General features: G+C 43.3%; 1 protein-coding gene across 2 annotated transcripts in view; it reads left to right on the top strand.

Moving 5' to 3' along the window:
* The window catches only part of SHQ1 (SHQ1, H/ACA ribonucleoprotein assembly factor), a 377,353-nt gene that overhangs the window by 323,165 nt on the left and 41,373 nt on the right, over positions 1-12,815 (top strand). For both annotated transcript variants that reach the window (XR_004436966.1, XR_004436967.1), the window contains exon 14: positions 3,808-3,882. The gene's annotated coding sequence lies outside the window, so the exon portion shown is untranslated. The remainder of the gene's footprint in view (positions 1-3,807; positions 3,883-12,815) is intronic.

The raw sequence follows: 12,815 nt of genomic DNA, 5'->3' as shown, positions 1-12,815 counted from the left end.
AACCATACCTTGTCCTGTCGATTTGTGATGAGCTTTAAGGAACACTGCCAAAGCCAGAGGGAGACAAGGCCAAACCGTGGTAGAAATATCTTCTCGGTGCTTTGGCCAGCTCCTGTGTTGTGCCTCCCTTCCCCCTGGGCCCTTCCTGTACCTGAAGTCTGGAGGAGTCTGTCTCCTGCTCCCCCCTCCCTCATGTAAAGGGTCTGTAGAAAAGGCCCAGGAACGTCACGGACTTCCACCATGTATAAAGCCCACCACCCTTCCCAGAAAGTTTGTACATTGAGGCTAATCCCCAATTTGTAATGAAAAGTTTTATCTATTCCTTAGCTGCCATTTATTTATTTATTTTTTGAGATGCAGTCTCACTCTGTTGCCCAGGCTGGAGTGCAGTGGCACAATCTCGGCTCACTGCAACCTCTGCCTCCTGGGTTCAAGAGATTCTTGTGCCTCAGCCTCCTAAGTAGCTGGGATAACAGGCACATGACACCACACCTGGCTAATTTTTGTATTTTCAGTAGAGATGGGATTTCGCCATGTTGACCAGGCTGGTCTCGAACTCCTGACTTCAAGTGATCCACCTGCCTTGGCCTCCCAAAGTGCTGGGATTACAGGTGTGAGCCACTGTGCTGGACCCTTAGCTGCCATTTATGAGTGACTATTTTCATCACTGACTTAGTCAATTATCCCAATAACCCTGCAAAGTGACATTTATATCCCCCTTTACCAATGGGGAAACTGAGGCTCTCGTAGCTTTGTAACTTTCCTTGGATCACGCACTTGGCAAAGACCTCAAAGCCACACTCGTTCCTTTGCCTGCAGCACCTTCTGTGAGCTGAACCCAGCAGCCGAAGCGGAGGCTCAGAAGGAAGGGGGCTGGGAGTAACCACACAGTCCTTCGCTTTGGCTGCTGTTTCTCGCAGTAAGGGGATATGTTTCCAAAATGCTGCTGGCAAATAATTTCAGGGGTTTGGCCAGCCTGAAATAAGCCATCTATTTAGAGGTTTCAAGACCAGGCAGCAGAGGCTAAATAAGGTAAAGTGTCTGTCAAGAGTGGAGGCCCAGGAAGAGAATAGAATATTAAAAGACTCATGGCTTATGTCATGTTTTCTTTATCCAAGCATCTTTCATTTTTATTTTTATTTGTTTATTTTTGAGGTGAGGTCTTGCTCTGTTCCCCAGGCTGGAGTGCAGTGGTGCGATCTCATCTCACTGCAACCTCTGCCACCTGGGTTCAAGAGATCTTCCCACCTCAGCCTCCTGAGTCGCTGTGACCGCAGGTGTGTGTCATTAGGCCCAACTAATTTTTTGTATTTTTTTGTATTTGAGATGGGGTTTCACCATGTTGTTCAGGCTGGTCTTGAACTCCTGAGCTCAAGCAATCTACTACCTGCCTCAGCCTGCCAAAATGTTGGGATTACAGGCGTGAGCCACTGCACCTGTCCCAGGCCTCTTTTAAAAGTGTGTATTCATACAAAGTATCATTGTCTTACCTTACAATATAGAAATTCTTGGCTGGGCACAGTGGCTCATGTCTGTAATCCCACCACTTTGGGAGGCCGAGGTTGGTTGGTGGCGGAGGAATCACTTGAGGTCAGGAGTTCAAGACCAGCTTGGCCAACATGGTGAAACCCCGTCTCTACTAGAAATACAAAAATTAGTCAGGCAAGGTGGCACATACCTGTAGTCCCAGCTACTTGGTTGGTTGAGTCAGGAGAATCGCTTGAACCTAGGAGGTGGAGGTTGCAGTAAGCCAGGCCAGGATCACACCACTGCACATCCAGCCTGGGCGACAGAGTGAGACCTCCATCTCAAAAAAAAAAATATATATATATATAGAAATTATGATACCAGGGCAGGTAAAATACACACACATACTATACACACATAGGTATTTTTGTTTGTTTATAATATACACCGTATGTATGTATTTGATTTATGATATACAACTATATATCTTTGAAAAAAGCTGGTTTACTATACATAATTTTGGTAAAACGTAGAGTTCTTAGCCAAAACTTCACGTCCAGATTTTAGGTATACGGATTTAGGGATTGTTCCTATGGAATCCTAAATTTTTAGCAATAATAGTAACTGTGACTTACTTAGCACTTATTATATACCAGGAACTGGGCTAGTTCCTTTCCATACTTTTTTACACTTACTTTTCACAACTCTATTTCAATTTTCCTGTTTTATTGATGAAGAGATAGAGGGTCAGAGAGATTCAGCAATTCACCCAAGGCCACATAGGTGTTCAGTGGCAGGGCCAGGTTTTTTTTTTTTTTTTTTTTTTGAGACCGAGTCTCGCTTGTCACCCAGGCTGGAGTGCAGTGGCACGATCTCAGCTTATCGCAAGCTCCGCCTTCCGGGTTCACGCCATTCTCCTGCCTCAGCCTCCTGAGTAGCTGGGACTACAGGTGCCCACCACCACGTCTGGCTAATTTTTTGTATTTTTAGTAGAGACGGGGTTTCACCATGTTAGCCAGGATGGTTTTGATCTCCTGACCTCGTGATCTGCCCACCTCAGCCTCCCAAAGTGCTGGGATTACAGGCGTGAGCCACCGCGCCCGGCCAGGGCCAGGTTTTGAGCTCAATCTAAAGATGGTAAGTTCACAAGGTCGGAACACATCTATTGTGTTTACCAGCATGTTACCTGATGCCCAGAATTAACCCAACGGTTGTAAGAGCTCAATAAACACTGGAATGGAGAATGAATGGACCAGCGCTTGAATGCTTGCATGCATGAATGAATGAGTGCTTACATGAACGCATGAACGAATGGCTCTCACTCCTGTGTTCCCAGCCACTGTGCTGAACCTCCTCCTCACTTACTTTGCTCCACACACTGCCAGCATCAAGTTGCCTGTGTCTGAATGACACGGGGTGTTAGGATGGAACAGTCTTTGCATCTAAAGTAGAATAAATCAGACCTAGGTGTATTTTCACTGTCTTTTATGGATCTGTAATGAGACTTGGTGGGGTAGGTGGGGGGGGATTTGCTGGATACTGAGTGTTTGCATGTCTGTCTAATGTGGTCAGGGTGGAGAGTGTGGATAAATAGGGCGGGTCCATGCTGGGTGTGTCTGTCAGCAAGTTCTCAGACATGCCTCCACTGTCCCTCTGCTTGAGAGGGAAGCAATGGCTCTGGCACCACACTATCTGCTAACTCTCAGGGAGGGAAAGAGGAAGTGACATGGGACCGCTTCTACTGCCAGAAAGGAAAGCAGAAATTCAGTAAGAAACAGAAGTTCCCTTGCAGTGCCTCATTTTAGTTCCTCAAACTTACACCAAAAGTTAAGAGGGTGACATACAAATCTCACGGAACTGGAAATCAGGCCCTGTTTTGTCAGGGGCTTGGATAAGTCATTTTTCTGCTTTGGGCTTCAATTTCCTTATCTGCAAAATAAATAAATGAGGCTAAAACCCTGCCTTGGCACATTTAGAACTGTGGATGTGTCTGGAAGCATCTTCTTGGCGATCATAATGATTGATGAGTGATGTTTATGTGTGTTGGGGGCTGGGTGGGAAGCAGGAAAATGAATGTATTCATATACTTAGGACCACACAATTGGAAACCGTCCCTCTTAGAGTATGAAATGATGACTAAGAACCTCTTCATTGCTGAAATACCGTGATTCTATCCTAACCATGCTGATTTGAATCACCGAAGTCACATAATGAAAAGAAACCAGACTCTACCTAAAATAAATCAAGGGTAAGGGACATAATAGATTTTAAAATACCTCTCGGTGTGCCTTATTTTTGTGCATGTCAGTACAGTTTCTTTCCCTCTTTCCCTTCTCCCAGGATTGCTCCAGGAAACGGGAGGACATCAGCCCCCAGAGAGGAAACATCACAGGCAGTTGCTGTCAGACAAGAGGGGTAAGCAGAAAGCCCTTTTGGCACAGGGGAGGCACAGCCCCTCCTTCACAAGGCCCAGATGGGAGTGGCTGCTAGGCCAGGGTAGCAGAAATGACTGAGAGAGACATCCAGGTCAATAGGCCCTTAGGACCCCAAGGGTTTCCAAGCTTGAGGAGGGTAGTGGCTAAAAGGCTGAGAGGACCAGTGAACCAGAGGTCTGGAGTGGAGCCCAGGACCTCACCAGAGGAGGTTAAAGCAAAGGAGACATGAGCAGGGGATCCGGACACTCCTCAGCGGTGCTGTCAAAGGACAAACCGACTACTTGGAAAGACCTCTCCAGGAAGGCCAGTGGATTGCCGTAGACGAGCGGTTCCTCCTCCAGCACCCAAAGCTGGTTAAGCTCTTTCCTGTATCCAGAAGCTGTGTTTGTGGTGGTTACTGCTTTATTGAGATGCAACACACAGCAAAGTACACAAATGCTAAGCATACAGCTCAATGTGTGCGCACCTATGTGTACACCTATGTACCTAGCACCCAAATCAGGATATAGGCCAGGCCAGCACCCTAGAAGGCTCTCTTCTGCCTTCTTCCAGTCAATAACCTCTGCCAAAGATAACCATTTTGTAACTCGATCATGATAGGTGAGTTTTTGAACTTCATAGAAGTAGAATCCTACAGTGTATAGTCTTTGTTGTCTGATTTCTTCACTCAACATTATACCTCTGAGATTCATCCATGCCATTGTGGGTAGCAGTTCATTTCCCCGTGATGCTGGGGAGTATTCCGTTATGTGATTATGCCCCAATTTATTTATCTATGCTACTATGGATGGACATTAGGGTTGTTCACAGATGCCATCTTGAGAAATAATATGAAGGATGAAAACATCTCTTTTTTTTTTCTGTTGCCAAGGCTGGAGTATCGTAGTGCAATCTGGGCTCACTGCAACCTCCGCCTCTGGAGTTCAAGTGATTCTCGTGGCTCCCTAGTAGCTGGGATTACAGATGTGCACTACCACGCTCAGCTAATTTTTGTATTTTTAGCAGAGAGGGGGTTTCACCATATTGGCCAGGCTGATCTGGAGCTCCCAACTTCAAGTGATCCACCTGCCTTGGCCTCCCAACGTGCTGGGATTACAGGGGTGAGTACAGCACCCATCCTGGAAACCTCTTAAGATGAGAGAAACAGACCCTTTAGGGAATTTGAACTAGAATTACCTGAAAATGACCATTTTAAGCCAGAAGAAGCAGAATGATCTCCAATTGTCAAGTTTACATTTTCCCCACCATTAGCAGAAATGGGGACTCCAGAGCTAAATGAGCCAATTAATGGAACATTTTTCTTTTAATGACATTTTTTGCACATCTGAGGTGAGGAGTATAACTTTTGGCCTTGCTACACAGGCAATGAGCTGGTGTGACTTTCTCATAAGAAAAATGGTGCACAGAGATAGCTTTAGGCTTATTCAGGCAATAAAACAGTTGTTGTCTTACTGGTTAAAACACCAAAAATTTGGAAGACACACATTCAAGAAGTGGTACATCAAAAACAGGATGACTTCTAGGGGGAAATATTCAGAAGATGTGGAAAATCTGAGTGAATACTTTTAATGGGGCAGCATGGCTGGGACACCGAGATCTCGGACAGAATTTGAGTAGGCAGAGCAATGATTGTCAAAGAAAACATCAGCCTCATTCAGAAAGGTGCATAATTACTCACCCACCAGGGGTCGAGGTCTGTTCTAACTACTCTGACTAATTTCAACTCGTTTATCTTAAGAGAAATGGGAGGCACCAGGAGAGGTTCTCAAATAATCTTGATGACTTAAGAGATGAAAAATGAGTCCAGGGTGAAAAAGTTAATGGTGTTACAGCTGTTTTTGCCTTAAGAAAAAACTCTACTGCCCTTAGAATGGGCATTTCAATCCAGGAAGAAAGTGATCATCTACTTTCACAGTAATGTTTTCATGGATTTCTCTGAGGGCCTTTATGTACAGGATCAGACTGATATGATGAGGACACAGATGGTAGCTGTTTATCATCGCCTCTGTGTTATACATGAGGATGTTCACAAATACTTCGACTCTCTCTCCTGGGCACACAGTAGGACTGTGCTTTCCTGCCCACTTGAAGATAGTGACCAGCCTAGAGCAGAAGCTTTCAGAGTTAATGTGGCTTCTCTCCAGAGACTTGTTTGCCCCTGCCAGGGTTCCAGGTGGGAGCTGCTTCAGCAGCCTGGGCTCTGGAGGAGCGAGACCTTCCTGATAGATGTGCATATGGATGAGAAATAAACTGCTGTTGCTTCAGGCTGTTTGTAGCACAGCATAACCCAGCCCTTCCTCAAAGATTGATTCAGTTGCTCACCAGGGCTTCTGAAATGGTCACTTGGCATACTATGACCTTGAGCCTTTATCCCCCATTGTACGCCAAGGGATGGACACTTCACCTCTGACCAAAGGTCAGCTTATCGATTCTTCCTCAAGGATTTGAACTCTAAGAAACACAGAGATGAATGGCACTTCATGGTGGAAGCTTTGCTAAGAGGTCAGGAAGGATGGTCAGGACTGTGAGCCATGCGGGGCCAGGGATGAAAAGAAAAGAAAGCAAAGCAGACATTCACTGTGAGGGAATGGCAAATGGATTGACTGGGAAAGAGGAAGGAGGTGCAGCCTCCCAAATAGCCCTGATTTTGACTTTCCTGTTTTCCTGTATAGGGCTAGTTGATCTCTGCTTCCTGTTTTTAGCTTCTGTGAGGTCCCTGTAGACTAACACCAACTCCCCAACACACCTTTCACTTGGGCTTGTCCAGGGTGCTTCTGTATTTGCAACCATGAGGACTTACCAAGAACAGAGCATAAGCAGTAGCCAAAAGTTAATGGCATTGCTAACACTTGGCTACACTTACTATGTGGCAGACATTGTTCTAAGTGCTTCATGGGTTTTAAGGCATTTAATTCTCACAGCAACGTTATGAGCCACATACTTTTAACATCCTCATTTTTACAGATAAGAAAACTGAGGTCAGGGAGGTTGAGTGCCTTTTCCCATACCCCATCACTACTAAGTGGTGATACCATATTTCAAGAGCAGGTTGTCTGGCTGGAGAAACCACTACCCTGTAATGGAGGCATGGGTGATGTTGTGTTAATTAAGGAGTTTGTAAAATTCTGCTCATAACACATTTTAAATTAAAATTATTGTTATTTAGGGGTGATGATGTGTGTGTGTGTGTATGTGTATATATTTTTTAATTTATAGTTTTTTGAAATGGGGTCTCACTGTGTCACCCAGGCTGGAGTGCAGTGGTGCAGGCTCGACCTCCCAGGCTCAAGTGATCCTCCTACCTCAGCCTCCTGAGTAGCTGGGACTACTGGCATGCACCACTACACCCAGCTACTTTTTGAATACTTTTTGTAAAGACAGGGTGTCACTGTGTTGCCCACGCCAGTCTCAAACTTCTGAGCTCAAACAGTCCTCCTGCCTTGGCCTCCCAAGTGCTGCGATTACAGGCATGTATGCCACTGCACTCGGCTGATAACAATGTTTTAAAATGAAGTACAGTTGATCCTTGGAACAACACAAGGATTGGGACCCCAACACCCCACACAGTCAAAACCCTATGTATCACTTTTAACACTCCAAAAACGTACCTAGTAGTAGCCTCCTGTTGACTGGAAGTCTTACTGATAACAAACAGTTGACTAACACGTATTTTGTATGTTACATGTATTATATGCTGTATTCTTGCAATAAAGTAAGGTAGATAAAAGAAAGTGTTATTAGGAAAGAGAAAATTTATTTACTATTCATTAGGTTGAAGTGGATCATCATAAAGGTTTTCATCCTCATCACCTTCATGTTGAGTAGGCTGATGAGGAAGAGAAAGAGGATGAATTTGTCTTGCTCTCTGGGGTGGCAGAGGCAAAAGAAAATCCACAGATAAATAGACTCATGCAGTTTGAACCTGTGTTATTTGAGGGTCAACTGTCTTACCTTTAAAACTGTCTATAAAAGTATTTATGGATAAATATCATAAATTGATACATTTACTATGGATAAATTAAATACGATTTATGGATAAACATACACATGGATAACTATGGATAAATACGATGTCTGGATAAATAAACTGTGAATAAAGGGTAGTGGGTGAGTGGGTGGGGCTATAGATGTCACATGATTAGTCTTTTTTTTTGAGACAGAGTCTCCCTCTGTCACCCAGGCTGGAGTGCAGTGGTGCAATCTCGGCTCACTGCAACCTCCACCTCCCCAGTTCAAGGGATTCTCCTGCCTCAGGCTCCCAAGTAGCTGGGATGACAGGCACATGCCACCACGCCTGGCTAATTTTTGTATTTTAATAGAGATGGGGTTTCACTATGTTGGAAAGGCTGGTCTTGAACTTCTGACCTCGTGATCCACCTGCCTTGGCCTCCCAAAGTGCTGGGATAACAGGCATGAGCCACTGCGCCCAGCCGAGTTAGTCATTGTTGAAGCAGGGTCATGGATACCTGGAGGATTATTACATTATTCTCTCGGCTTTGGTATATGTCTGAAATTTTCTGGAAGTTTAAAGGGGACTTTTTATCTCATCTCTGGTATTTTATTATTTTAGAGCAGGGGCTGGCAAACTATGACCAGTGGGCCAAATCTGGCCTGCTGCCTGTTTTGTGTAACCTACAAATTGTGAATGATTTTTACTACTGATTGAGAAAGTGTACATTACATGAAATTCAAATTTTAGCATCAATAAATAAAATTTTACTGGAAGTCAGCCACACCCATTTGTGTGTGTATTGCCTCTGGCTGCTTGCGCTCTACAAAGGCAAAATTGAGTAGCTGTAACAGAGACCATATGGCCTGCAAAGCCTGCAATATTTACTATCTGGCTCTTTATAGAAAAAGTTTGCTGACCTCTCATTTAGAAGGAAATGTATTCTCCATGACTTTGTTTTTAAAACCAATAAAAAGAAAACCTATATTGCTTTCTTTGTAAATCAGGAAAGTGATACAAGACCATTGTTGACAAGGCAGAATATATCAACAAGTATAAAATAGAAAATTATATTTCTCCACTGGCTATCCATTTCTAGATTCTTCCCTTTTATCTCTTATCATCAAACTGTTGACCAAATGAAACTTTCTCGGGGTTTAGGTAAAAGTTAAGGATTGCCTTTCTCGTACTGATGAGATGAGACTTGTAAGCAAACATTGGCTGTGCCAGGGAAACAACGTGGACAGGTTTGAAAGTGAAGCTTATTAAGGAATGAGTGTGTGACTATATTAGCAGAGCAGGCATGATGTAAAGGTCAGAGTCTGTGGCTTAATGTGGGAAAGCCCGGGAGCTTCCTCTTGGGTTGGGCTGCCATCACCCCTGGCATCACACATACCAAGTTACACCTTGGTCGTAAATTGGGGTGGAAAAGATCTTCCTGGATAGTGGTGAAGCATAGCTCCTGGCCACTCCTCATGTGAAGCTCTGTGACCAGATGCTGATTGGGTTGACCAAAAGTGATTCCTGGCTAGACTGACCTCCAGTGAAAGCATCCGATGACAGCTAGACATGCTATGTAAGACCAATATCTGTTCTGATTGATCCAGTGATCATCAGATCACCGCCCAGGTTAATGCCCAGTTGGGCCAATTGTTAAATATTTTAAAAATCACCCTGGCTGGGAATCTCCTCAAATTATCGTTTACTGGCAGCCTCCAGTATCAGAGAGACGCTACACTAGGGCCAAATTTTCTGATGACTTTGCTTTCAAAAAGTAGAGTGACCATTTAAACAACATTTAATTCCTTTATATTTGGGGATTTCAAGGTGTGCTTTGCATTGGATTTGTTTAAAACACCGAAAAGATATGATCACTAGGAATGTGGAATAGATAACCAGGGCTACAGAAATAGTAAAAGCTACTATTTATTGAGTCTCCACTGTTTATTTGTTGCTTAGTGTATATTATTTCTAATTGTCACATGAAGAGTTAGGTCTGTTTCTTATTTTATTCGTGAGGGAAGCCAAACCTTGGAGAAGCAAAGTGGCAAAGCCAGCATTCAAACATAGCACTATAGTATTTGATCCCACATGTGGGAAACCCATGTCTAACCTTAACTGATGTGGTAGATCTTTGTGGTTTTTACCCATGAACATCCATTCCAGTCACCTTTCTTCAGCTAACAGGACCCTGATTTTTCTCTGGAGTACCATCTTCTCCCCAACTCTCATTCCAGGTATTTTGCAGAGGGGTCATGTGACTCAAGCCTGGCCAGTCAGTGCATGCAATTTCCCTGGCTTCAGTGACTCACTCACTCTTTCATTCATTCAACAAATATTTATAGAGAAGAGCTGAGATATACAGCAAGGATCAAGCCAGATGAGGATGCTGCTCTGGGGAAGCTTATTTTCCAGTGAGAAACAGACAGACAATAAACAAGTAACAAATACTTAGCATAATTTCAATAGGCAATAAGTGTTTTGAAGAAAAGAAAACAGAGCAATGGGAAATAGGAGTAACAAGGGACAGGGGATGGACTCCTTCAGAAAGGGTGGCCTGAAACAATGAGACGCAGTGAGACTTGTGCTGGGGCTTTTCATGTTTCCCCTGGACTTGAACTTGAAGGGACATGGGGCCAGCAACCATTGGCATTGGAGCTGGAGAATGAAGCCAATGCGGGAAAAGAGGGAGGAGGGGGAGACAGAGACACACAGGATTTAGATGATGTCATTGGACCCTCGCATCATGCTGTACTTGAAATTGGACCTGTCCCTACACTTTGTGTAAGGAAAGCGTGTACATTTTTTTTTTCATTTTTTGCTTAAGATGGTTTGAGTCATGTTTTATGTTACTTGCAACAGGAAGAATCCTCTATTGTACAGTTGAGTGTTCAATCAAATGGCTGCCTGGCCTATATGCCTCCTTCATTTCTGGCAGGTACATGTACATTTCAGTTGGTTAAGCAGATGACTGAATAGACCGATGACAGCTAGGTAGCTGGATAGGCTGATTGACAGAGAACAAATAAAAGTTAATGTTTACTCATGCCTGGAGAAAAGGATTGGAAAGATATACATCCAACTCTTAACACAGTTAGCAAAAGGATGCCACTTTTTAATCATCACCTTCTGTAATGCTCACATTTAGAAACAAACATGAATCACGTGTGTAATTTTTTTTAAAATGATGAATCTGGAAGGATGTGGACCCAGAGGCCTGTGGGATAATAGTGGATTGTGTCTCCAACAGTGTCCCTACACCATATTCAATAAGGTGTCAGAGGATGGTTACTCAAAGTTACTCACAGCTGCCAAGAAAATGATACAAAGAAGAGGCTCTCTTGTTCTTTTTCCTGCAGAGCTTCCCAAGTTTTTCATGTGAGGACAGCTGGAAGATAATAACGTCTGTATGGCTCACTGGGGTACAGAAACAGCACCATGGGAAGCCAGAATTTTTTTTTTCCTGGGCTCTCTGTCAGCCCCAGATGCTGCCCAGTGTCCCAAGGGCGGAGGAGATCAATTTCTTTAAGCAGAAACTATTCTCCAAGAAACAGCAGGCCAAGATTACAGGTCAGAGGCTCTTTCTACTGAAAAAGCATGATTTTTAAGTGTCATTCTGCTTCATGCCAAGGGAATTGTGTCCACCCCAACATCAGAAACTTAACTAGCATCATTACAGGTTTTTAATTTTATTTTAAAACATTCAAGGAACTCATAATTATACTCTTATTGTGCCTGAATTTTGCTTGCTTGCTTTATTAAAAAGATTTTATTTTATTTTATTTTATTTTTATTTGAGACGGAGTCTCGCTCTGTTGCTTAGGCTAGAGTGCAGTGGCACCATCTCGGCTCACTGCAACCTCTGGCTCCCCAGTTCAAGCGATTCTCCTGCCTCAGCCTCCCAAGTAGCTGGGACTATAGGCACATGCCACCATACCTGGCTAATTTTTGTGTTTTTAGTAGAGACAGGGTTTCGCTATGTTGGCCAGGCTGGTCTTAACCTCTTGACCTCATGATCCACCTGCCTCAGCCTCCCAAAGTGCTGGGATTACAGGCGTGAGCCACCACGCCGGGTCAGATTTGCTGTTTTAGAGGACCCCTTTGGCGATCATTTTGGGACTTCCTTTCTCTTGGATAATTCTATTTGATCACAGATTGTTCCTGAATCCTAGATGAATGCTGTCTTTTAAAATCAAAAGTCTCACATACATTCCAGCTTTGCTGTTGTTTAAAGCAAGAGACCAAATTGTATGGGGATCTTGTTTGAAAATTTAAAGATCATATGATAGAATCAGTCTTCCTCTTTGCTCCTTTTAGCTTACAGAAAAAAAAGAAATTACTTCTATTACTTCTGTGTAGCAGGTTCCACTTGGGCCCCAGTAAGTTGGATACTAAAACCTTTTAAAACTGTACTACTGAAATATTCCTCTTGTAATTTGTCTTTTTAAAAATTTAATTGCTTTGCCCAGAGAAAATGAAAAGCAAACTCCAACCCAGGGAAGGTTGAATAATCACAAATTCCGATTTTAAGGAATCTGAATTAATGAGACTTCACGAAATTTTAGCCAGGAAAGAATTACCATCCTTTTCCCATGGGACTGCAATGCTTATAAATTTACTTACAGGCACACGATATCATTCTCTAGAGAAGAAATTTTGGTCACACTTTAATTTGGATCAAGAGATAAAATCAGAAAATCTCTTGAGGGAAATGTTATTCATTATTTACAAATGTATGTAATTAAAGGAAGAAGGTGTATACAGAAGAAAGACCATAGTGTCTGAAGAGCAAGAGAACTCAGGCGAACTCCCTGGGATCTCACCAGGCACACGCCCCAAACACATATTTAAAGTCTACAACTTGGAAAAAAATAGCTTGAGGGATATACATCAAATGATTATCTACTTTTCTCTGTGGATTGGGGAAAGAAGTGGTATTGAGGGATAAGTTTAATTTGATATAA

The sequence above is a fragment of the Trachypithecus francoisi genome, unplaced genomic scaffold (assembly GCF_009764315.1).
Source record: "Trachypithecus francoisi isolate TF-2019V2 unplaced genomic scaffold, Tfra_2.0 Lachesis_group0, whole genome shotgun sequence".
Lineage (NCBI taxonomy): Eukaryota > Metazoa > Chordata > Mammalia > Primates > Cercopithecidae > Trachypithecus > Trachypithecus francoisi.
The sequence above is the reverse complement of the archived record's forward strand: the minus strand, read 5'-3'. Positions and strand labels throughout refer to the sequence as shown.